Source organism: Hyperoodon ampullatus (genome assembly GCF_949752795.1).
Source record: "Hyperoodon ampullatus genome assembly, chromosome: X".
In the NCBI taxonomy this organism is placed as follows: Eukaryota; Metazoa; Chordata; class Mammalia; order Artiodactyla; family Ziphiidae; genus Hyperoodon; species Hyperoodon ampullatus.
Window position 1 is genome coordinate 71,578,750 of NC_136913.1, and position 27,943 is coordinate 71,606,692.

At 33.9% G+C, this 27,943-nt stretch overlaps 1 protein-coding gene across 1 annotated transcript in view; it reads right to left on the bottom strand.

Moving 5' to 3' along the window:
* Window positions 1-27,943, bottom strand: part of HDX (highly divergent homeobox) — a gene marked incomplete at both ends in the record, with an annotated part of 192,424 nt that overhangs the window by 79,288 nt on the left and 85,193 nt on the right. The window lies entirely within an intron of this gene.

The following is a 27,943-nucleotide window of genomic DNA, read 5'->3' on the forward strand; positions in this document are numbered from 1 at the left end:
ATTCTGTTTGCTAGTATTTTGTTGAGAACTTTTGCATCTATGTTTATCAGTGATATTGAGCTGTAGTTTTCTTTTTTGTGACAACTTTCTCTGATTTTGGTATCACGGTGATGGTGGCCTTGTAGAATGAGTTTGGGAGTGTTCCTCCATCTGGAAGGGGAAGGAACAGTTTTGGAAGAGTTTGAGAAGGATAGGTTTTAGGTCTCCTTAAATATTTGATAGAATTAGCCTGTGAAGCCATATGGTCCTGGGCTTTCATTTTTTGGAAGATTTTTCATCACAGTTTCATTTCAGTGCTTGTGATTGGTCTGCTCATATTTTCTATTTCTTCCTTGTTCCATCTCCGAAGGTTGTGAATTTCTAAGAATTTGTCTATTTCTTCCAGGGTTTCCATTTTATTGGCATAGAGATGCTTGTAGTAATCTCTCATGATCCTTTGTATTTCTGCAGTGTCAGCTTTCATTTCTCCATTTTCATCTCTAATTCTACTAATTTGAATCTTCACCCTTTTTTTCTTGATGAGTCTGGCTAATGGTTTATCAATTTTGTTTATTGATCTTTAATATTCTTTCCTTCATTTCTTTGTCATTTATTTCTGATGTGATATTTATGATTTATTTCCTTCTGCTAACTTTGTGGGGGTTTTTTTTTGTTCTTTTTTCTCTAATGGCTTTAGGTTTAAGGTTAGGTTGTTTATTTGAGATGTTTCTTGTTTCTTGAGGTAGGATTGTGTCGCTATAAACTTCCCTCTTAGAACTGCTTTTGCTGCATCCTATAGGTTTGTGTAGTTGTGTTTTCATTGTCAATTGTTTCTAGGTATGTTTTGATTTCCCCTTTGATTTCTTCAGTGATCTCTTGGTTGTTTAGTAGTGTATTGTTTAGACTCCAAGTGTTTGTATTTTTTACAGATTTTTTTTCTGTAATTGATATCTAGTCTCATAGCATTGTGGTTGGAAAATATACCTGATAAGATTTCAATTTTCTTAAATTTACCAAGGCTAGATCTGTGACCCAAGATATGATCTGTCCTGGAGTATATTCCATGAGCACTTGAGAATAATATGTATTCTGTTGTTTTTGTATGGAATGTCCTATAAATGTCAATTAAGTCCATCTTGTTTAATTTATCATTTAAAGTTTGTGTTTCCTTATTTATTTTTATTTTGGATGATCTGTTCATTGGTGAAAGTGGGGTGTTAAAGTCCCCTACTATGATTGTGTTACTGTCGATTTCCCCTTTTATGGCTGTTAGTATTTGCTGTATGTATTGAGGTGCTCCTATGTGTGGTGCATAAATGTTTACAATTGTTATGTCTTCTTCTTTGATTGATCCCTTCATCATTATGTAGTGTCCTTCTTTGTCTATTGTAATAGTCTTTGTTTTAATGTCTATTTTGTCTGTTATGAGAATTACTACTCCAGCTTTCTTTTGATTTCCATTTGAATGGAATACATTTTTTCCATCCCCTCACTTTCAGTCTGTATGTGTCCCTAGGTCTGAAGTGGGTCTCTTGTAGACAGCATATATATAGGTCTTGTTTTTGTATCCACTCAGCCAGTCTATGTGTTTTGTTGGAGCATTTAATAAATTTACATTTAAGGTAATTATCGATATATATGTTCTATTACCATTTTCTTAACTTTTGTGTTTGTTTTTGTAGATCTTTCCTTCTCTTGTGTTTCGTGCCTAGAGAAGTGCCTTTACATTTGTTGTAAAGCTGGTTTGATGGTGCTGAATTCTTGTAGCTTTTGCTTGTCTATAAAGGTTCTTTTTTCTCCGTGAAATCTGAGTGAGATCCTTGCTGGTAGAGTAATCTTGATTGTAGGTTTTTCCCCTTCATCACTTTAAATATGTCCTGCCACTCCCTTCTGGCTTGCAGAGTTTCTGCTGAAAGATCAGCTGTTAACCTTATGGGGATTCCCTTGTATGTTATTCTTTTTCCCTTGATGATTTTAATATTTTTTATTTGTATTTAATGTTTGATAGTTTGATTAATTTATGTCTTGGTGTCTTTCTCCTTGGATTTATATTGTGAGGGACTTTCTGTGCTTTCTGGACTTGATTAACTATTTCCTTTCCCATATTAGGGAAGTTTCAGCTATAATCTGTTCCAATAGTTTCTCAGTCCCTTTCTTTTTTTCTTCTTCTCCTGGAAGAAAAAGAGATTTGAGTGTTGGTGCATTTAATGTTGTCCCAGAGGTCTCTGAGACTGGACTCAATCTTTTCATTCTTTTTTCTTTATTCTGCTTTGCAGTAGTATTTCCACTCTTTTATCTTCCAGGTCACTTACCCATTCTTCTACCTCAGTTATTCTGTTATTCATCTGTTTTGGAGAATTTTTAATTTCATGTATTGTGTTCTTCATCATTGTTTGTTTGTTCTTTAGTTCTTCTAGGTCCTTGTTAAGTGTTTCTTGTATTTTCTCCATTCTACTCCATGATTTTGGATCATCTTTACCATCATTATTCTGAATTCTTTTTCAGGTAGACTTCCTATTTCCTCTTCATTTGTTGGTTCTGGTGGGTTTTTGCCTTGCTCCATCATCTGCTGTGTGTTTCTCTGTCTTCTCATTTTGCTTAACTTACTGTGTTTGATGTCTCCTTTTCACAGGCTGCAGTTTCGTAGTTCCTGCTGTTTTTGGTGTCTGTCTCCAGTGGCTAAGGTTGGTTCAGTGGGCTGTGTAGGCCTCCTGGTGGAGGGGAGTAGTGTCTGTGTTCTGGTGGATGAGGCTGGATCTTGTCTTTCTGCTGGGCAGGTCCACGTCTGGTGGTGTGTTTTGGGGTGTCTATGGCTTTATTATGATTTTAGGCAGCCACTGTGCTAATGGGTGGGGTTGTGTTCCTTTCTTCCTTGTTGTTTGGCCTAGGGTTTCCTGCACTGTAGCTTGTTGGTCGTTGAGTGGGGCCTGAATCTCAAGCCTCTTGTCATTGAGATGGAGATCTCTGGGAGATTTTTGCAATTTGATATTACATGAAGCTGAGAGGTCTCTTGTGGCCCGGTGTCCTTAACTTTGCTCTCCCAGTTCAGAGGCATAGCCCTGATGCCTGGCTGGAGCACCAAGAGCGTGTCATCCACATGGCTCAGAATAAAATGGAGAAAAACAAGAAAGAAAGAAAGAAGAAGATAAAATAAAGTTAAAATAAAGTTATTAAAATAATAATGATTATTAAAAAATATTTTAAGTAATAAAAAAAGAGAGAAAGAAGAGAGCAACCAAACCTAAACACAAATCCACCAATGATAACAAGTGCTAAAAACTATACTAAAAATAAAAACAAAAAATTCGGACAGACAGAACCTTAGGACAAATAGTAAAAGCAAAGCTATACAGACAAAATGACACACAGTAGCATACACATACACACTCACAAAAAGAAAAAGTGAAAATATATATATTGTTGCTCCTAAAGTCCACCTCCTCAGTTTGGGATGATTCATTGTCTATTCAGGTATTCCACAGATGCAGGGTACATCAAGTTGATTGTGGAGATTTAATCCACTGTTCATGATGCTGGTGGGAGAAATGTCCCTTTCTCTTCTTTGTTCACACAGCTCCTGGGGTTCAGCTTTGATTTGGACCCGCCTCTGTGTGTAGGTCACCTGAGGGTGTCTGTTCTTCGCTCAGACAAGATGGGGTTAAAGGAGCAGCTGCTTTGGATGCTCTGGCTCACTTAGGCCGTGGGGAGGGAGGGGTATGGAATGCAGGGCGATTCTGTGGCAGAAGAGGACGGTGTGACTTTGCACCAGTGTGAGGTGCGCCGTGTGTTCTCCCAAGGAAGATTTCCCTGGATCATGGGACCCTGGCAGTGGCGGGCTGCTCAGGCTCCCGGGAGGGTCGGTGTGGATAGTGACCTTTCCTTGCATACAGGATTTTTGGTGGCTGCAGCAGCAATCTTAGAGTCTCATGTCCATCTCTGAGCTCCACGCGACTCGCGCCCATCTGTGGAGATCCTTTAAGTGGTGCTCTTAACCCCCTCTCCTACCACACCAGGAAACAAAGAGGCAAGAAAAGGTCCCTTGCCTCTTTGGCAACTCCAGACATTTTCCTAGATTCCCTCCTGGCTATCTGTGGCGCATTAGCCCCCTTCAGGCTTTGTTCACGCAGCCAACCCCTGTCCTCTCCCTGGAATCCGACCTCTGAAGCCTGAACCTCAGTTCCCAGCCCCCACCCACCCTGGCAGGTGAGCAGACAAGTCTCTAGGTCTGGTGAATGCTGGTCAGCACTGTTCCTCTGTGCAGGAATCTCTCTGCTTTGCCCTCCATGCTCCTTTTGTTGCACTCTCCTCTGTGTCTCTGAAGCTTGCCCCTTCCACCACCCACAGTTCCCGCCTGGGAAGGGGCTTCTAGTGTGTGAAAACCTTTCCTCCTTCACAGCTCCCTCCCACTGGTGCAGGTCCCATCCCTATTCTTTTGCTTCTGTTTTTTCTTTTCTCTTTTGCCCTACCCAGATATGTGGGGAGTCTCTTGCTTTTTGGAGGTCTGAGGTCTTCTGTCAGTGTTCAGTAAGTGATCTGTAGGAGTTTTTCCACATGTAGATATATTTTTGATGTATTTGTGGGGAAGGTGATCTCTGTGTCTTACTCTTCTGCCATCTTGAAGCTCCTCCCCTTGCCCATTTTTTAATCATGTTATTTGTTTTTCTGTTGTTGAGTTGTAGGAGTTATTTATATATTCCTAATATTAACACCTTGTCAGATAAGAGATTTATCTTTTAAGTTCTCATAATTTTTAGTCCTTGAATTTCTGAGATATATTCCTGTGATGATTAATTTTATGTGTCAACTTGACTGGGCCATAGGGTGCCCGGACATTTGGTCAAACATTATTATGAGTGTATTTTGATGGTGTTTCAAGATAAGATTAACATTTCAATCAGTAGATTGAATTAAGTAGATCACCCTCCCTACTTTGGGTGGGCCTCATCCAATCAAATAAAGAAATGAATAGAATAGAAACACTGAGTAAGAGGGTACTCCTTCTGCCTGATTGCTTGAGCTAGAACATTGGTCTTTTCTAGCCTTTGGACTCATACTGAAACTTTAGCTCTTCTTGGGACTGGAGCCTGCTGGCTTACAGACTGGAACTTGCACTATCAGCTGTCCTGATTCTTAAGTCTTTGAACTTCAACTGGAACTACACTCTGGCTTTCCTAGGTCCCTAGCTTGCTGACTGCAGGTCTTGAGACATATTAATCCTCCATAATTGTGTGAGCCAATCCCTTATAATCTCTCTCTGTCTCTCTCTCTATATATATATCTATATCTATCTATCTATCTATCTATATCTATATCTATAACTATATATCTATATATATCTATATATCTATATCTCTCTCTATATATATATAAATACACATATACATATATATATACTTTCTCTCTCCCCTCATATAAATATACATACACATATATACATGCATACATCTTATTGCTTCTGTTTCTCTGGAGAACTCTGACTAATCTCTTTATAAACCTAAGGCCACATGTACTTTAATCTTGAGATGAACATCCTCAACTTTACACTATAGGTGTCTGGACATAGGGTATTTCGAATCTTTAGTCCTAGGAATACTGTCATCCAAATCCTTGACTCAATGTCCTTCAAAAGCCACCACATATAAAAACTTACTGTCATTTTTGGTTTCACTCTTTTAAAAAGATCAACAGCCAACTCTAGAATTTAAACTGACAGTGTCCAGCTCACATTTTTCTTGTCTCACGTATAGTTTCAATCACAATCTTCTGCTACAGGAACACCATACAAAATGTATCAGGCAGAAACAGAAAACTTCTTTATACTGATGAGCAGATGTAAAGCAAAAACCCTTATTATCATAGGTAAGTTTAAAAACATTGAATGCAGATAACTAGACTTTTAAAGAATTCCCTGGAGAAACTGACTCATCCTCTTTGGAAAGAATCAAATAAGGATTTTTTTCTCCAAACTTAGCAGGCAGTAGTCTCAATACAAAATAAAGGAATTGCTAGTAACTCTTTACATACAAGAGCAAAGTTGCTGAAAACAAAACACAACATAACAAAGTCTCACATCACTTCAACATGTATACAAAACTTCTCTAGCAACAAAAATTAAAAGCAAGAGGCAGCAGAGATTCTGATCTTGATGTGCATATAGTAGGGGCTTAAATCTGGTAACAATTAGTGAGCTGTAATTTTACTCCTTAGTGCAAAATAGTGGGAATCAAGAAAGTCCTATATTTTAATCTTAACTTTGTCTCTTCCTAGTTGTGGGCAAGTGACTTAATCTCTGAGGCTTAGTTTCCTTATCTGGAAATGGGAATAATACTACCTACCTCATAGGATTGCTAAAAAGATTAAAAGAGAAAACCCATATAAAACAAAACCTGCTCATAGAGGGGCCCAATAAACGTTAGTATCCCCCTGGCACCTACTCCACCCCCCACACACCTACCTCTATCCTAAACAGGAAGAAAGTACAAGATGCTGTTAGGGGGAAACTAATTTAAAAGAAGAATCACATATATCTGAGGGAATAACCTGCTATTTTAGAAAACAAAACAAAACGAAAAACAGCTGTAGCTGGGCATGCTTGGAATTTGCCCCAGCTTCTTTGTGAAGGACATCTCATCCTGCCTACTTTTTTCTTATTTTAGAAATTATATCTTTGCATATATTCAAGACAGAGGATGTAGTTTTTTTTTTTTTTTACTATTTATATTTTAGTCACAGTTCCCAGGGAACACAGATGTCACTTGGATGATAGCCAGCATGTGAAGAAGGTCTGATTTCCTGTCTTGCCAGTATCACATCGCCATTCAGAAGGTCTTCTAGAGATCCCCCTGTGATGGCTGCTCTGGTTCACACTTGGTACTGCCAGGTATTATGTGCTGTCTGAGGAACTTTCTTTGTTGACTAAATTAAATATTGAGAGTCCAATATTTGGGAGTCCTGAAGCAAAGTTCTGGACCTAAAAGGCAAACTGCTGCAGGATCCTTCTGCAATATGGCACTTGGTCATCTGTTCATTGCCACTACTTCTGCTGCTTACTTCCTATAGTTCTTATACATTGGTTATATTTCTCCATTATTAATTTAGTAATTAATAAAATTAGAAAAAAGTTAAAAAATAAATCAAAATAAGATGCCCACATCAAATGATACAAATGAACTTATGTACAAAACAGAAATACAGTTACAGATGTAGAAAACAAACTTATGGTTACCAGGGTGTAAGCGTGGAGGTGGGGAGGATGAATTGGAAGATTGGGATTGACATATACACATTACTATATATAAAATAGATAACTAATAGGGACCTACTGTATAGCACAGGGAACTCTACTCAATACTCTGTAACAGCCTATATGGGAAAATAATCTAAAAAACAGTGGATATATGTATATGTATAACTGATTCACTTTGCTGTACACCTGAAACAAACACAACGTTGTAAGTCAACTATACTCCAATATATTTTTTTAATTTTAATTTGAGGGGAGTCTCTTATTGATACAATAGAATAAACCTGTAGACATTTTGGAATGTTCAGATCTAATAAAACAGCAGCCACTAGGACAGAAAGGAGAATAGAGGATCATAGAATTAGACACAAAGGGGGTAAGTATAGTAGCAAATCAGGTAGTTCAGCACTGAGGAAAACTTACATAATTTTTCCTTACATATGTCTCACAATCTTAATCCAGTAGCAGAAAGTGCTGTTATATTTTTCAGTGTTAAGTAAATTTCGGCATCATATATGGATATTAATTTATGCACATCCATACTTAATAAGCAATTTTAAGACATTGAATGACAGTAACTTTTTGCATAGCCTTAAGTGAGAAGACAAATCAGTGGTAAACCTTCCACTAGATGGGAAGTTTTGTCAGAGAGTCCATTAACATTACCAGGTGTCTACTCCGTGATACATAAGCATGCAGGTTTACTGTTTATAAGTTTACATTTGCTGTCACTTAAACTCATGTGTGGCTGAGGATTCTGTAATATAAGTTTGAACCCCAGCAGACTTTTGCCACTTAAATTCTTCTTTTCTTTAATTTCACTGCATTGTACAGGTTCTTTTTGTTCTTACATTCTCTTTTAAAAAATATTTTTATCTTACTGAACTAAGGTATAACACAGACATAAAAATGAGAATTATTCTTGTAAAATGTAATTAAACTCCTAAAGGCTTATCAGAAAGTATGACTTTTCAGTCAGGGTTCTTACCTGAGAATGGGAAAGCTTTTGCAATGAGTATAAAACAAATATAATCATAAAAATTAAGATGTTTCATTTGCAGCATGTGAGAGACAAGACAGTTTAATTTAATAAAATATCTATATAGCAGGAAATTATCCTGCCACCCACACTACTATCCTAAAACCCTCAGGTGAAAGAAAAAAGTCCATAATTACTTCTAAAACTGTTTAAAATATTTATACCTTTAAATGACAGCATTAATATAATGTCATTAAATTGCCCAAACTTAGACCTACTTTTCTTGCCTTAAAGTATGCTATATAAAAATAACTTATTCATAAAGGCTGCTGTTTTGAAAACAGCTTAAAACAAAACAAAAACAAATCCATAAGCATTTTCTAAAAATAAGGCCTAATTTAAGGGAAAACTATGTCTTACCAGCCAGGATGTCTCTAACCTACTCAAGTGTGAAAGAATGAAGAACAGAGCTATTCTGAAGACTTGCACAATAGATTAAAAATCCAAATTCATTTGACTGGTGCATTATTTATTGAAAACATTTATTGTTTTTTAAATTTATTTATCTATTTTTTACATGGAGTTGAAATCAATTTATAGCAAGTTAAAGACTATATATATTTTTAAACATTTTTTGAAATTGAAGCATAGTTACTTTACAGTGTTGTGTAAGTTTCAGGTGTACAGCAAAATGATTCAGTTATATACATATATAATTTTTCAGATTATTTTACATTATAGGTTATTACAATATATTAAATATAGTTCCCTGTCCCATATATTAGGTCATTGTTTTTATCTATTTTTTATTTTTATTATCTTTATTATTTTTAAATTTTTATTTTATATTAGAGTATATTTCATTTACAATTTTTTGTTAGCTTCAGGTGTACAGCAAAGTGATTCAGTTATACATATACATATATCTATTCTTTTTCAAATTCGTTTCCCATTTAGGTTATTACAGAATGTTGAGTAGAGTTCCCTGAGTAGAGTTACAGTAGGTCATTGTTGATTTTCTATTTTATATATGGTAGTGTGTATATATTAATTCAAAACTCCTAATTTATTTCTCTCCCTGTGCCCTCCCACTGCCCCCTGCGATCCCCTTTAATAACCATATGTTTGGAAAATCTTGCTTTTAAATGGGCTTCGATCCATGTTTAGAAACACCAGAATCTAGTAGGTAATGTGGCTAAGCAAAAATATTTAGTTTCTGAACCTTGACACTTTGAACATGATAGCTAAATAGCATGTATATTAAAAATCCCAATTACAAAGTGCATTTTAATCACTTAGAAACTTTATCTTAAAAAAAAAAGAAAAATAATTCTTAAAATAGTTTTGATAACCAAATTAAGTTGTGCCCATTTTGAAAATATGAACAATTATATAAATTTCAAAAGTGGTATATATAAGATACCAAGATAGCTTTCTTCTCAATTCTGGCCCTTCCTAATCTATCTGTAGAATGATGCCATCACCAATATAGGAAGAAAAGCTTTTGGGAATGCAGACTTACACTAGCAAATGTTTAGAATTAGCATGAATGTTTACAGATGATTGAAATTAAGTCACCCAAAGGGAGAAGAGACTTTTCTTAGGTGATTTTATAATATTGCACATGAATTTTGAAACCTGATTTCATACATGATAACATAAACCATAAATAGAGAAATCTGCACCCAATCCAGATCTAAAAACAACTTCCAAAAGAATGTACATTAGCTTATTGCTTTTTGTGGTAAAATTGAAAAAAACTTATTTCAAGTCTACTGTAATTTTATATTAATATGCATTATATGCAGTTTTCACTGTTAACTTCAATAATAAGTACTAAAAATGTTAAAAGTCATCAAGACCATATGTTTGGCTACATTTACCTGTTACTGTTGTTATTATTTTGTTAATATTATATTGTGTACCTAGAAGCATCAACCATCCGAATCTCTATTCACACATGCATCTAGTTCTAAAACATACAGTCCTATGGAGCCTTAAAATAATCTGTTATTGGTAAGTGTAATAAAAATTTCTATTTTTTCCAGTAAATTGTTAACCTGTGATTGATGTTAACTAAACTTATTGTGGTTAAAATTTCATGCTATATACATATCAAATCATTATGCTGTACATATGCTTCAACATGTACGTATTATGCTTGGATGAATGCAATGTTATACGCCAATTATGTCTCAATCAAACTGGGAAAAATAAAATAAAAAATAAATGTCATTAAGGCAATAATTCATATCCAGTTTTACTCTGTTCTATGTTAAATAAAGTTTTAGAGAAAAACTTTTAAAAATTTAATTCCTGTTCCAATATTGTAGCTTAGTAGCCTCTGTTGTGCTGTACTTGTAATGGTATAATATTTTTTATCATATTCCAAAAATTTGCTTAGTTTTTAACTATAAGCTACTAGAGGGCACAGATTGAAAGACTTAGTTTTTCTTTGTATAATGCTTCGCATAGATTTAAGAGCATAATTAAGGGGCATGTGGCTCATAGAACCACAGAGAAAGAGATCTCTAGCAATTCCCCAGTCTAGGCTGGACAATTTCAAAATTATCCAAGATAAATAAGTATCAGTATTCATCTATTGTTATCCAGTGTACAAAAGGAGGATTTATGCAAGTAACCAGGAGATTTTAATTTGTAGCAACTTTTGTAATCCATTGTAATTAAATTGTAAGTAAAAGAATAAAAGGATTGGCTTAATAATTTTTCATACAAACATCTTCTTGAATAGGAAAATAGTTTAGAGAGGTAGTCAGAAGAAATTCATAACTTTATCATGCTTAACAATAAAGTATTCAAATTGAGACTTGTCTCATAACAAGACTTAAATCTATAATGTGGATAAGTGTTACTGATTAAAGCAGATAAATGTAGAACTTGAGAACTACTCTTCAATGAATTTAACTTGAAAGGCTGAAATATTGTGCAATACAACGCAGGCATTATGCATATCTCCATAGCCTTCTGAAGAATGGGAAATGGAATCATACAGTGTAAAGCCTTTTCAAATTGGCTGCTTCTTTTAGCAATATATGTTTAATATTCATCAATGTCTTTTCATGACTTCATTGATCATTCCTTATTATCACTGAATGGTATTCCAATTCTATTCAGTGTACCAGTTTGCTTACCCCTTTGCTTATTGAAGGACATCTTTGTTGCTTCCAGGTTTTTGTGAGTATGAATAAAGCTGCTATAAGCATTTGCATTAAGGATTTTGGTAGAAATAAAATTTCAAATAAGTTGGGTAAATACCTAAGAGCGTGATTGATGGATCATATGCTAAGACTATGTTTAGCTTTGAAATAAACTAGCAGACTGTCTTCCAAAGTGGTTGTACTATTTTACATTCCCACCATCAATAAATGAGAGTTTCTGTTGCTCCTCATCAGAAATTGCTATCTTAGCATTTTGAATTTAGCCATTCTAATGGATGTATAACTTTTAACCTAAAACATACAATTGAAAATCACATGGAATTTTCACACAAAAGACACTGGTACTTTGCAAAGTCATATTTGTGTGAATTTTTTCACCAAATAACCTTTAAAATTATAATTTTATATTTGAGCTTAAACATGTGTTTATGATAAAATGTATGCTTGCTTAGAAAATATTCTAAAAATTCTGGAACTATTTGCTCCAATATGACTTTGGGAGAAATCAAAGTAACTAACTCATTTTATCAATCACCTTAGAATGAACTATTTGCTACTTGCATACAGAAAATGCTAGACTCTGGTCAAGCTTTCCAGTAAATTTGACTCTGAAACATCAAGCGATTGTAATCTAAATAAGCAAATTAAGAAACACTGATAGATAAAATAAGGGTTAAATAGAATGTCCTTTGCACTTTATGTAACACTAAAAAAAGGGGTGGGGTACATGGACGAAGGTTGTCAAAAGGTACAAACTTCCAGATATAAGATAAATAAGTATTGGAAAGTAATGTACAACCTGATGACTATAGTTAACACTGCTATATAGTATATTTGAAAGTTGTTAAGAGAGTAGATCCTAAGAGTTGTCACCACAAGAAAAAAATTTATTTTCTTTTTTTTGTATCTATATAAGATGATGGATATTGACTAAACTTACTGTGGTAATCATTTCACAATATATATAAGTCAAATCGTGCTGCACACTTCAAACTTATAACAGTGCTGTATGACAATTATACCTCAATAAAACTAAAAAGCTGAAATTTATTTTGCTGACATTGAGACAGCCAATTTGAAAACAAAACTGAAAAATAAACAAAAATAAAACTAAAAAATCCAGAAGAATATATTGCAGAATTATCATTTGGGAGCTATAGCACCACCAGAAGAAAATCCAGGTCCCTACTCCATATTAACAAACAACAAAGAGGAATCAGTGCCCCAAAGAAATTTCTAGTTCTAAGTAAGACCAAAATCAGATTTAGTACGGACATTAGTTTTCACTAATTTGGATATATTGCAACAGACTTGACACCAAGTGCAGAAATTTGAGTTATCTAATAGCTCAACAGTAAAACACAAAGTATAGGCTTAGTAACCAACTTCTTAAGTAACAATATTTTTGGTATATACAGCCAGATAATGAATGTCCTTCAACAGACATACACAATGTCTTTAAATTGAGCTCTTTAAATTTAAACTCCATTACAATTACGAAACAAACCAATATATATGTAGGTAAGTAGTTTAAAATGTTTATCATGAAAACATGATATATTAAAGTCTCACAGAAGTTTTATATGGCCCCCACTCAACAGAAGATGGATGTGTTTTACCCGGTTCACACTTAATACTGTCAGAAAAAAAAAAAAGAGTACACATTAATTTAGAATAGGGAAAAGACAGAAAGGAAAAGACACTGTGATACTTTAAAGTATCTCTCGGGAATTCCCTGGTGGTGCAGTGGTTAAGAATCTGCCTGCCAATGCTGGGGGCTTGGGTTCGTGCCATGGTTCTAGAAGATCCCAAGTGCCATGGAGCAACAAAGCCCATGTGCCACAACTACTGAGCCTGTGCTCTAGATCCCATGAGCCATAACTACTGAAGCCTCGTGGGCAGCAACAAAGAGTCAACACAGCCATAAATAAATAAATAAATAAATAAATAAAAAGTGTTTTATTAAAATAACTAAAGTATCTCTGAATAAATCAGACTGGTAATCTTATTTTTAAAAATTCATAATTCTTATTTTTTGGCTAACTCTTTATAAAGAGAGCCTACCTTAATTAACTGGCAAGTAACTGTTCTGACCATCTAATTCCTGAACAAAAAAAAAATGGATTAATCTAGTTGTTTCTTAGACCATAAAAATTATCTGAATTATAATGATACTTCTTTAAAGTACACACCTTTGTGTTTTTAAAAATATACATAGCTCCTGTGATTCTTATTACATACAATTCCTACTATTTTCCCAATACCATAGCTGTGTCACAACTATAGTATATTTAAGCAATGGTATGAGTCAACAACTTTAGAAACAATCACAGTTTCTGAAAAATCATCAAATTGATTATTGTCCAGTAACTGACTGATCAATTAGTTCAAAATAGCAGATCTAAGGTCCTCAGATAGAGAATACTGTAATGTAATACATTACCCATTCATTTCAACATGCTTACAGGTAAAGGCTCAGAACTTTTTAAAGTATTATAGGTGATAGAAGAGAGGCTTGCGGGGAAGACTGGATAAACAAACAGAAATTGAAGGCTAAGTGGAATTAAAGATTGAAATGTGTGGTACAAACAGTAAGTGCTATGGAATTTCAGAAGAAATAGAGCTAGTAGGTGGTCACTGGGGAGGATTGTGAGTTGAGGCTTGAGGAATGAGTAACAGTTGACTAGAGAGAGATAATAGAGGAAGTGAGAAAGTTGAAGTGTAGGTGAGGATACCAGAGAACACAATAGATTTTCTCAAGTGACAATAGGAGACAACAACCTCCACTGAAAAATATATATTTAAACAGGCAAAGTGGAACCAGAAAATAGCGAGCTGTAATGCTAGAATAAGTTTTATTAGATTCCACAGGCAATGAGGAGACACAGTAGCCACATCAACAGAAGAGGGACATGAAAGAAACTATATAAATGCTAAACAGGATTATAGAAACCAAACTGGGGTAACATATTTCAAATATCACAAGGGAAAGGAATAAAACTATGAATTCCAAATCAAAGTAAAGACTGGTATATAATTATTAAATAATGGACAAATATTTCATATATAAGTAATACACTATATTTTTTAAACCGTTACATTTCATAACAGTTAACTCTAAAGAAATTCCACAATAGTGTTGCTGAGACTGCAAAAGCAAAATACCTTTTGAGTAATGGAACAGTCAATTATAAACATGCACACACACTGCAGTAAATATTCTTTCACTGCAATGAGGACTATTCACTACTGCAGTCTGTCCCTCCCACCCCTAAACCCTTGCAATTATCCCTACTCTTCTTCCTTTTTTTTTCTACATAGTACTTAAAACCTTCTGACATACAATTTATTTGCTTATTTTATTTGTTTACCGTGTATGTCCCCTGACTACAAAGTGAGCTCCACAAAGGCAAAGATCTTTGTCTGTATGGTTCCTAATATATGTCAAACGTTTACATCAATTCCTGGAACAGAGTAGGAACTTCAAATAAAAATATCTGTTAAATGAATAATTGAATGAATGGATGAATATGGGAATTTTATTAAAATGAATTATAATCTATTGCATTCTCAGTTTAAAGAAGCAAGATATAAAGAGTTGTTTAAAAATAGGTGAAAAGGAGAAAGCAGGAGGTACCATGTAAATATTTATATGTTTAACTACCTTTATATTCCAAGTTTCTTGAATAATTACTTTGATTTGAGTGAGAAGTTGAAAGATGAGGTGTGTGAAGTGAAAGAATAAGGAGAATTAGCTATAACTTGACAGGAGATTTTTTCCTTCATTGAAAGGGCATATCACTTATTTTCTCAATGTAGAAGGGTAATTAAATAGGCAGAGAATGAAGCGTACACTTGTTCCACTGGGTTTTGTTTTGTAAAAAAGTCCATCTTTGCATACATATTATATGAAAATTTTAATGGAATAATAATCATTGAATTGAGATTTTACTTGTACTGATTTTACATAAATATGAAGGGAAAAAATTAGTTTAAAATTTTTGTTTATAGGCAATATTCTAAAAGGAAAAAGAGCTACAAAACAAGAATTATAAGATTTTATATCAAACTCCATCTATCAATGATCTATTCTTTTTAGAAAAAATTAATTCCCATTCAGAAATTTAGATGACCAAGGTCATTCAACTTTTAAAAATATAAATATTCACGAGTCCAACTTATTTTCCTTAAAGTTCTAAATATTTTACATGAGAAAAATTTCAACCTCTGATAGACCAGACCAGTATCTTCTTTTTTGACATAGTTTTCACATTTTAAATATGTGTCTATGTACACGTTAGTAACTTTAAAAAGGTCCACTTAAACAGATATGGAAAAAAGAAGAAATGCTTCTTAAGAGTAACATTATGTGAATTAAAAATGTCTTTCCACTATACTTTTATTTGTATTCCATGGTTAGTTGTTACACATGTACTATGACTTCTTCAGAGATTCAGTCTGATGACTGCAGTGGCTGATTGATTTGTGATATTGTCCTATTGCTTTCTTATTTTGAAACTATGGATTGAGGGTCTGACAGGCTTTATATTTTTACAACAGTATTAGAGAATGCTATTAATCTATATGGAAAATATATTTTTTCTTCTCTTGGTGCCAACTTAGTTTGAAACATAAACTATAATCCGTTTTAATAAACTGGACTCTAATCTCAGAGCCACAGTTAGTTAACCTAAAAAATACATTCAACTACAACATACACCATTTTTGAGCACTTTCAAATTTATTTCATTTAAACCTCAAAATAACAGTGAGTGGTACATATTATTATCTAGATTTTTACAGATTTGGGAATTGATGTCTAGATTGGTTAAATAATTTGCTTAAGGTTACACAAATAGTAAGTTGTGGGACATGGTTTTAAATCTAAAAAGCCTATAGTATTAACCACAGACCACATGCATACATGAATCCATGAATCCCATGTTCAAGTGACCTTTGTAAATTTAATATTTAAATGACCCCTGCCTAAGTGACTAACTTTTAAAAAATTTCTGATTCTATCTGGTCAGCAGTGTAGGTCCAGCATATGACAGATGGCTTATTGCAACAAATATAACTCATACAAAAATAATTACTAAGCTACAGACTGTGGCCAAGATAAACAAGATTCATATTCTCATGGAGTTTAAAATCTGGTGGTGGAAAAAAACACACACACACACAAGCAAATAGATAAATGTGCTACTTTGGGTTAATGTTTTGTGCAAGAAGAAAATTAAATAGAGTAGTAGGATAAAGAGCAACTTGGGCTAGAGAGGAGGTTTTAGATAGAGTGATAAAGGAAAACATCTCCCAAAAGAGGTGATATTTGATCTGTGCCCTGAATAGTGAGACACATATACTACATACATAAATACATATCTATATAAAATATCTATATACAGTTGTATCTCTAGACATAGGTGCTATTAAAAAGTCACAGAGCTTCATTTTTACATGTTCAAGATATGAGACAATTACAACAAAATTAATAACAAAGTAGGCTAAACAAATGGCCACTAAATAATACTCTCTTACTACTATCATGCATTCATGAGCATTTTACAAGTTTAGTGTTTATATTTATGGTTTTAACTCAGAAGGTTTCCTTCCTATTTATCAAATTAAACTATTGATTTACAAATTTATTTCATTTGAAACTAAGTAAGAAAAAAACACTCAAATTAAAAATTTTAGAGGCATGTAAAGGGTCATTTCTCAACAGTGTTTCTATCATTATTTTTTACAATTATTTTTATTATCTTGTTGTAAGGACACTTAAGATGAGATCTAAATGTAGCTTTGTAATATACTTTGAAAAGTGGAAGTGTAAGGCCTTCAAGTCTGTCCTTTTTAACACTGTTTTGGCTGAGTCCTTTGTGGTTCCACATGAATTTTAGAATATTTTTTCCTACTTCTGTAAAAAGTGCCATTGACATTTTGACAGGGATTGCACTGAATCTGTAGATTATTTTGGGTAGTATGGACATTTTAACATTAAGTCTTCCAATCCATGAACATAGGATGTTTTTTCATTTGTTTGTGTCTTTAATTTCTTCATTAATGTTTTGTAGTTTTCAGTGTACAGGCATATCTCGTTTCACTGCACTTCACTTTATTGCACTTTGTGGATACTTGTTTCTTTGTTTGTTTGCTTGTTTTAAAAATAGACAGTTTGAAGAAACCCTGTATCAAGCAAGTCTATTAGTGCCATTTTACCAACAGCATTTGCCCATTTCAAGTCTGTGTCACATTTTGGTAACTCTCGTAATATTTTAAACTCCTTCCTTATTATTATATTTCATATAGTGTGATCAGTAATCCTTGATGTTACTATTGCAAAAAGATTACAACTCACTGAAGACTCAGATGATGGTTAGCTATTTTTAGCAATAAAGTGTTTTTAATTAAGGTATGTCCATTGTTTTTTTTTAGACATAATGCTAGTGCACACTTAATAGACTACAGCATAGTATAAACATAACTTTTATATGCACTGGGAAACCAAAAAAAATGTGTGACTCACTTTATTGCAATATTTGCTTTATTGTGGTAATCTGGAACCAAATACAAAATATTTCTGAGGCATGCCTGTACATCTTTTACCTCCTTAGTTAAGTTTATTCCTAAGTATTTTATTCTTTTTGATGCTATTGCAAATGGGATTTTTTCCCCAATTTCTTTTTCAGATAGTTCATTGTTAATGTATAGAACCACAACAGATTTTTGTATCCTGCAACCTTACTGAATTCAGTCATTAGTCTCAACGGGGTCTTTTGTAGAGTTATTTATGGTTTTCTGTGTATAAGATCATGTCATCTGCAAAGAGAGATCATTTTACTTTTTCCTTTCCAATTTGGATGCCTTTTATTTCATCTTGCCTAATTGCTCTGGCTAGGACTTCCAGTACTATGTTGAATAGAAGTGGTGAGAGTGAGCATCCTTGCCGTGTTCTTGATCTTAGAGGAAAGCTTTCCATTTTTCCCCCTTGAGTATGGTGTTACTTTTTGTCTCTTCATATATGAGCTTCATATATGAGCTTTATCATTGAGGTCTTATCCTTCTATTCCTAGTTTGCTGAGGGTTTTTTATCATGAAATGATGTTGAATTTTATCAAATGCTTTTTCTGCATCTATTGAGATGATCATGTGAGTATCCTATGTTATTTTAGCATATTGCATTACAGTAATTGATTTTCACATGTTGAAATCCCTTGCATCCCTGGGATACATTCAACTTCGTCATGATGTATGATCTTTTTAACATGCTGTTGAATTCAGTTTTCTAGTATATGTTCAAGGATTTTTGCATCAACATTCATCAGGAATATTGGTTTGTAGTTTTCTTATAGTGTTTTTTTAAGTTTTTAAAATTTAATTAATAAATTAATTTATTTATTTTTGGCCACATTGGGTCTTCCTTGCTGTGTGTGGGCTTTCTCTAGTTGCAGCGAGTGGGGGCTACTCTTCGTTGCTGTGCACGAGCTTCTAATTGTGATGGTTGCTCTTGTTCCAGAGCATGGGCTCTAGGCACACAGGCTCCAGTAGTTGTGGCATGCGGGCTCACTAGTTGTGGCTTGCAGGCTCTAGAGTGCAAGCTCAGTAGTTGTGGTGCATGGGTTTAGTTGCTCCACAGCATATGGGATCTTCCCAGACCAGGGCTTGAACCCGTGTCCCCTGCATTGGCAGGCGGATTCCTAACCACTGTACCACCAGGGAAGTCCCTCTTATAGTGTTTCTGGCTTTGGTATCATGGTAATGCTAGCCCCTATAAATGAGATTGGGTGTGGTTTTCCTTTTTTTCTGTAGCTCCCAGAGGTTTAGTATATGCTGTGTCTCATCAGGACTCTGAGACAAGTGAGATAGAAGCCAGTTCTTCAGATAGCACCTGGAAAAGTTAGTATATTGGATGTTTGGTGCATGTCTTTCCCTACTCAGGAAGAAGTTGTGAGCTGAGGGTTTCCTCCCAATTGTATGGTTCTGTGCCAGGGGTGGGGATTATTATGAGAAGTTATCTCCAATTTTCTTACCAGTTTAACGTGGCTAGTTTCATACTTGCCCTGAGTGCAGGAGCCTCTAACTTGTGTCTTGATTTCTCACAAAAGGAACTGAACTGTGTATTGCTGTTGAATTGGGATGTCATGTGGGGAAAGAGTATCTTGATGACACCATTCCCATTATTTTTTTAAAGAGAGTAAAACTGAGTTTCAAAGGTTTAGTTTAATATTATTTTATGTGACTCTTATTGCTTTTTTTCTCTAAGGGGAACACATTGCATTTTTGGTGGTTTTAAATTGTATTACATGTTTAAAACATGGTGCTCTCATGCTTTCACTGGATTTCTTAGAAATCCTGAAATTATGTTATTGGCAGAATTTAACATATATTGCAATTAACCTAAGTGAGTTGATCACTAAGTACCAATCTGTATTTTTTAAGTTCTCCTTTCTGCTGAAAGTTACAATATGAGAATATATTTTAAGAAAGTATCAGTGTATAGATAGAAGTGACAGAAAACTAGAGAGGATTTAATTGAAATTGTAAATAAATCAGCCGCAGAGCACAGGGAGATCACCTCGGTGCTTTGTGACCGCCTGGAGGGGTGGGATGGGGAGGGTGGGAAGGAGGGAGATGCATGAGGGAAGGGATGTGGGAACAGATGTATATGTATGACTGATTCACTTTGTTATAAAGCAGAAACTAATAAAAAAAAAAAGGAAAGAACACCAAGCACCCCCCCAGAAAAAAATAAAAATAAAATAAATCATGTAGCTTCATTTAACTGTAGCCTTTTTGGGGGAAAAAAAAGTCATTTAAAAATTTTGGTGGAATTAATTTTCACAATATGGCTCAGTTGTTATTAGACAATGGAGTCTGATCGGTGTACCACCAACCACTAGAACCAGGACAGTGTTTCACAAACTTGGCTCATCATAAGAATCACTGGGCCATTTATTAAGAATATTATTTCCAGGTTTTCCTCTAGAGCTTCTGATTCAGTATATCTTGGGTAGTATCCAGACATTTATTTTTAACAGGTCACCATTACCCCCAATGTACAAACTCCAATGATTCTTATGACCAGGCAAGGTTGGGAAACACATACTGACTGGACGGATCTTCATGTTACTGAATTTTCTCCAGGCTTGTCCTTCATTCCAGGGGCTGAAGAGAATAGAGTTGCCATTAGAATCCACTTGCAATTACTTACTTAAAAGGTTATACTTCCATATCTTTCCAAAACTGACTAAAACACATAATTAACTACATTCATCCTTCCACTTTCCTTTTAGTCAGACCCTGTTGCAGGCATGTTGAGACTCCAAAGAAATCTAAAAAAAAAAAAGGCATTCTTACTCAAAAACAAAACAAAATGAAAAACAAAAAGCTGAGGACTTCTGCTGAAAACAAACAGTAGCTTTTCCCCTTTCCTGATGCTACTATGAGGCAAAATAATAAAGATAGTGGAACTACAATTCATAAAAGACTTGAGTTCTAATCCAAATTCAATCAGTCATTTACTAGATATAGAGTCTTTTCAAGTAACTTAACCATCTTGAATTTAGCTTTTACATCTATAAAGTTTAAATAGAAACGCCTACCCTATCTACCTCTCTACATTTTTGCAAGGATTAGAATGAGATAATCTAAGTAAAATGCCTTTGAACTATAAAATACTATACATATGCTAATATTATTTTTACTATTGTAGAGCCACAACCTAATATGAGTAGTATTAACATACATAAATAGTTTGTTATAATAAGAACAATCAGAACCATTTGTAGTTTTCAAAAGTCAAAAAGACACTGACTAGATTTTAAAAATTCTATAGTAATTCCCTAATTTATATAGACTTACTTTGATTCCACAAGTGGAAGCATACACTCATACAGTCTGGTTATACATAAAACTAAAGCAAATGAAAAGTCCTAATTTATTCTGTATTGATAATTACACTACATTTTCTCAGTTCCAAATGTACTCTTCTATACCATGTTTTTGATGGGACTCTGCAAAGTATATTTCTGCTTACCAAATGTCTCTGAATGAGATTCTGACAATAGAGAGCAGTAGAAGGAGACTGGAAGGCTGAAGAAGAGAAGATGGTCCTTCCTGTTTTGCTTCCTATTCCTATCAGTATCACCCAAGGGACAACCCTTCATCCTGACATTGGTTGCTGGTAAAAGTCGCAGTTGGTTCCTGCTTTTCTACACTACCAGAATCAACCTAATTGTGCCCCCAGAGGTACCAGCATTAGCTGGCAGTGTACCAAGCTCAGATATGAGTCCCATCTCAGCAAACCTCTCCTCTAATTTTGTAGTTTCTGAAAATACAACCTTCTCTTTGTTTTCCTAGCCCAAGGAGTGATAGTTACCTTCCTGAATTTAACACTCTTGTTGCTTCACAGTTTCCTTTTTGCTTTTTAAAATCCTCTAAAACCTGTCTAAACAATTTATCATATTAAATTCTTCTGGCGAGTTTTCTGTTTTCCTGCTTGGACACTTACTGATACTAACCATCCATTTAACAATCAGTTTCACAAAGATGACTTTTCAGTATGGTGTGCATGGACAGAAACTGTAATATGAATAGAATGTTAAACAGAGTGTGCATAATGATCTCAAGATAAATACTAGTGAGATAGAAAAAAAAAAAGCATCCACCGTCATCCAAAATTAAACTGATGTTCAGAGCTAGACAACAATATTATTACATGCTGGCCTGACACTCTATTTTGTTCTCTTGTTGAACACATTGTTTAATTTCACAGACTACAATCTAAAACAAGATTACTCAGAGACTATGATAAGATGAAACAAAACAATGCTTCTTCATAATTTTGTCTCAACAGACAAAACCAAGTTTGCAATGCCACACCCAAAATACCCTATCACAGAATTGCTCCCACTTTCTCACGGCATCCAATCTAGAGCAAATCCTCACTTCTTTTACCCTCCCTTAAATCACCCAACCAAAGCCCAAATCCTCCAGTTAGTCATTTCTAGCATCTTCTTACTGTGATGTGTCATGATTCTCCATGGTATGTGTTCTCCTTTGTTGCAACAAGTAATAAACACAACTTATTTAACTACTGGTTTATTCTTAGTGGGTTTGACTGAGGAACATTGACACTGGTAAAATATTCCTTGGAAGTGGGTGAGAGAATTTTCAGAGGCAATGGTTATATTCCATTGGGTGTATAAAGTGTGCTTCCAGAAGAAGCTAGAAAGTGACCAACATGGGCATTTGTCACAATGACATTTTATATCTGATTATGTAATTATTTCATGAATACCTCTCTTCTTATTAAATCTGGGTCATTAGGTCCATGATAGCAGGGAAAACATCTGCTTTTTCTCACCATTGTACCCCTAAGATCAAGCACAATGTCTGGCACATTGTGGACCTGTGTAGTACAATAGAAATACCATATGAGACACATACGTAGGCTTACATTTTCAAGTAGCAACATTAAAAAAATGAAAAACTGATGGTAAAATTCATTTTAATAATATACTTTAACTCAATATATTCAAAACTTTATTTAAACATGTAATTAGTATAAAAATTGAGATTTTTACATATCATTTTTACTGTATAAAATCTTTGAAATCATGTGTATTTTACATTTATAGTACATGTCAGTTTGAATGTTAAATTTTCATCATAAAAACTTGATCTATATGTAAATTTCATAAGATTTACAGTTGAAAAAGAAGATTCAAACACCTAGGTTTTCTAATAACAGAACTGGTTTTTTTTTAAAGCTTTATTGAGGTATAATTAACGAAAATTAAATTACACATATTTAAATTGTAAAATTTGATGTTTGATATGTGTATATGCTCAAGAAACAAACTTGGACGAACATACCCATCATCCTTAAAAGTGTCCTAATGCCCCCTTTCAATCAATTTGCCGTACCTTTTGCCCTCTTACCTTACCATGCAACCACTGATCTGCTTCCTGTTTGCATTTTCAATAATTTTATATAGATGGAAGCATACAGTATGTACTCTTTTTTTTCATCTGGTTTCTTTCACTCAGGCTGATTATTTTGAGATTCGTTCATGTTGATGTGTGCATCAATAGTTCATTTTTTTGTTGTTGTTGAGTAGTATTACCCTATGTGAACAAAAACAATTTGTTTATCCATTCACCTGTTATTGAACATTTAGTTTGTTTCTAATTTTAGGCTATTATAAATAAAGCTGCTATAAACATTCATGTATAAATATTTGTATGGATATGTGCTTTCACTCCTCTTGGGTAAATACTTATCAGAATAGCTGGATCATAGGGTAGGTGTATGTTTAGCTTTTTAAGAAACTGCCAGACTGCTTTCCAGAGTGGTTGTACAATTTCACATTCCCACCGTCAACGTTTGATTGTTCCTGTATCTCCATATCTTTGCCAATATTTCTTATTGTCAGTTTTATAGTATTATATTTTCGACTCCTTCACATCCTTACCAAAACTAGGTATGATTAAAAAATTTTAGCTATTATACTGGGAGGTCCTGTTGTGGTTTAAATTTACATTTACCTTATGACTAATGTTGTTGAGCACCTTTACATGCTCTTATTGGCTATCTATCTCCTATATTATTTGGTGAAGTGTTTTTCAAATATTTTGCATATTTTTATTGGGTTCTGTTCCATTATTATTATTATTTTTATTTTTACATCTTTAATGGAGTATAATTGCTTTACAATGGTATATTAGTTTCTGCTTTATAACAAAGTGAATCAGTTATACATATACATATGTTCCCATATCTCTTCCCTCTTGTGTCTCCTTCCCTCCCACCCTCCCTATCTCACTGCTTTAGGTGGTCACAAAGCACTGAGCTGCTCTCCTTCTGCTATGTGGCTGCTTCTCACTAGCTATCTATTTTACGTTTGGTACTGTATATATGTCCATGCCACTCTCTCACTTTGTCACAGCTTAACCTTCCCCTTCCACATATCCTCAAGTCCATTCTCAAGTAGGCTTGTGTCTTTATTCCCGTCTTACCCCTAGGTTCACTGGCATTTTTCACAGAAGTAGAACAAAAAAATTCACAATTTGTTTGGAAACACAAATGACCCCGAATAGCCAAACCAATCTTGAGAATGAAAAACAGAGCTGGAGGAATCATATTCCCTGACTTCAGACTATACTACAAAGCTACAGTAATCAAGACAGTATGGCACTGGCACAAAAACAGAAATATAGATCAATGGAACAGGATACAAAGCCCAGAGATAAACCCACCCACATATGGTAAACTTATCTTTGATAAAGGAGGCAGGAATGTACAGTGGAGAAAGGACAGCCTCTTCAATAAGTGCTGCAGGGAAAACTGGACAGGTACATGTAAAAGTATCAGATTAGAATACTCCCTAACACCATACACAAAGATAAGCTCAAAATGGGTTAAAGACCTAAATGTAAGGCCAGAAACTGTCAAACTCTTAGAGGAAAACATAGGCAGAACACTCTATGACATAAATCACAGCAAGATCTTTTTTGACCCACATCCTAGAGAAATGGAAATAAAAACAAAAATAAACAAATGAGACCTAATGAAACTTAAAAGCTTTTGCACAGTAAAAGAAACCATAAACAAGAACAAAAGACAACCCTCAGAATGGGAGAAAATATTTGCAAATGAAGCAACTGATGAAGGATTAATTTCCAAAATTTACAAGCAGCTCATGCAGCTCAATAACAAAAAAACAAACAACCCAATAAAAAAATGGGCAGAAGACCTAAATAGACATTTCTCCAAAGAAGATATACAGATTGCCAACGAACACATGAAAGAATGCTCAATGTCATTAATCAATAGAGAAATGCAAATCAAAACTACAATGAGATATCATCTCACACCGGTCAGAATGGCCATCATCACAAAATCTAGAAACAATAAATTCTGGAGAGAGTGTGGAGAAAAGGGATCACTCTTGCACTGCTGGTGGGAATATGAATTGGTACAGCCACTATGGAGAATAGTATGGAGGTTCCTTAAAAATCTACAAATAGAACTACCATATGACTCAGCAATCCCACTACTGGGCATTTACCCTGAGAAAGCCATAATTCAAAGAGTCATGTACCAAAATGTTCATTGCAGCTCTATTTACAATAGCCAGGACATGGAAGCAACCTAAGCGTCCATCATCGGGTGAATGGATAAAGAAGATGTGGTACATATATACAATGGAATATTACTCAGCCATATAAAGAAATGAAATTGAGTTATTTGTAGTGAGGTGGATGGACCTAGAGTCTGTCATACAGAGTGAAGTAATTGAGAAAGAGAAAGACAAATACCATATGCTAACACACACACACACACACACACACACACACACACACACACATATATATATATATATATATATATATATAATCTAAGAAAAAAAAATGTCATGTCCCCTTATTATTGAATTTTGAGAATTATTTCTCTATCCTGGACACAAATCCCTTATCAGCTGTACCATTTGTAATTATTTTCTCCCTATCTGTGGTTTGTCTTTCATTCTCTTAATGGTATCTCTTCACAAAAACAACTTTACTACAGTATTATGTTTACATAATAGAAATAGATTTTCAACTGTAAATCTTATGAAATTTACATATAGATCAAGTTTGTATGATGAAAATTTAACATTCAAACTGGCATGTACTACAAATGGAAAATACACATGATTTCAAAGATTTTGTACAGTAAAAATATGTAAAAGTGTCCATTTTTATATTAATTACATGTTTAAATAAAATTTTGAATATTTTGAGTTAAAGTATACAGTTCAATGATTTTTAGTAACTTCACTTAGTGGTGAAAACATCATCATATATCAGTTTTAGAACATTGCAATCTCTGTAATATATCTCTCATGTCTATTTCCAGATGTTCCATATTCCTATCCCCAACCTCAGGCAAATACTGATCTATTTCCTGTCTCTATGAGTTTGTATTTGTCTTTGGACATTTCATATAAATAGAATCATATAATATGTGGTCTCTTGTGTCTAGCTTCTGTCACAGTGCATAATCTTTTTAAGGTTCATCTATGATGCATCATGTGTCACTAGTTAATTCCTTTTTATTACTGAGTTGTATTATATTGTATGGATATACTGTACTTTGTCTATCCATTTACAAGTTGATGGGCTTTTAGGTTGTTTCCAATTTTGGCTATTAATTAAGGCTCTTACATCAACTGCTGAACATATGCATGCAATCCTACATGTAGAAGTGTTTTTGTTTCTCTTTGGCAGATACTGATGAGTGGAATTGCTGGGTTGTATGGTAGTTTATGCTTGACGTTTTCAGAAATTACGAAACTGTTTTCCAAAGTGGCTGTGCCATTTTACATTACCACCATCAATGTATGATTGTTCCTTTATCTTCATATCTTTGCCAATATTTGTTATTGTAGAGAGTGTGAAAGACCTTATTTTGATTTTCATAGGCATTTCCTGAATGACATATGATTTTGAGCATCTGCTCATGTATTTATTAAAAAATTCATGTATCTGCTTTGTTGAAATATCTGTTCATATCTTTTGTCCATTTTATGATCAGATTGTTTGTCTTTGTGAGAGGTTTTTGTATATTCTGGATACAAGTCTTTTAATGGATAAGTGATTTGTAAGTATTTCCTTCTAGGCTGTTGCTTGTCTTTTCATTTTCTTCATGGTGTCGTTTGAAGTGCTAAAGTTTTGAATTTTGTTGAGATCCAATTTATCCATTTTTAAATTTTATGCACTATACTTTGTTGAAAAGACTATCTTTCTCCTCTGCAATGGATTGTCATAACATCTTTGTATAACATCAATTGACTATAAATATAACAACTTATTTCTGCACTCTGAATTCTGTTCCATTGTTCCAAAGCTATCTACCATACAATAACTTGAGCTATCTTTCTAAAAGTCTACTCATGTCTTTTATTTTTTACTTTTAAAATCCTTTAATAGTTTCCCTTCTAAGGAAAAGTTACATCAAAATCTCCTGTATATTAAAATTCAGATTTATGGGTCCTATACAGACCAACTGAATGAGCTTCTTTGAGAAAACGCAATTTTAATGAAATTCTGTTATATTAATATTTTAAGAATCATAACAGTTGTAGCAGAAAGCCAGAAAATAGTATTGTTAAAATATTAGTTACTCATCACTTCTAAATACTGAAATACACAAATAATAAATAGTAATGCAAATTATTTAACTTTGATTGAGATGTTTATATCAATCATGATTCAATTCTATGATCAAATTAACTGGGCTTATTACATGTAGAAAAATTATGATATTTTATGAAATACCTTTAAATTTTTTTTTAAACTACAAAAATCTGCTCAAAGATTATGCAATATGCTGATTACTGCATTTTATTTAAGGTTACCTTTTTAGTGTATATAAATATTATAATCTCAAAATATGTCCTTTGAGATTAATTAACTTATTGAAGTTCAGTTTTGCCAACTTTACAAATATGATAACAACTTTCTCAATGGCATTCTTACTAACGAGACAGGGGGAAACCCATTTGCTGCTTTAAATGA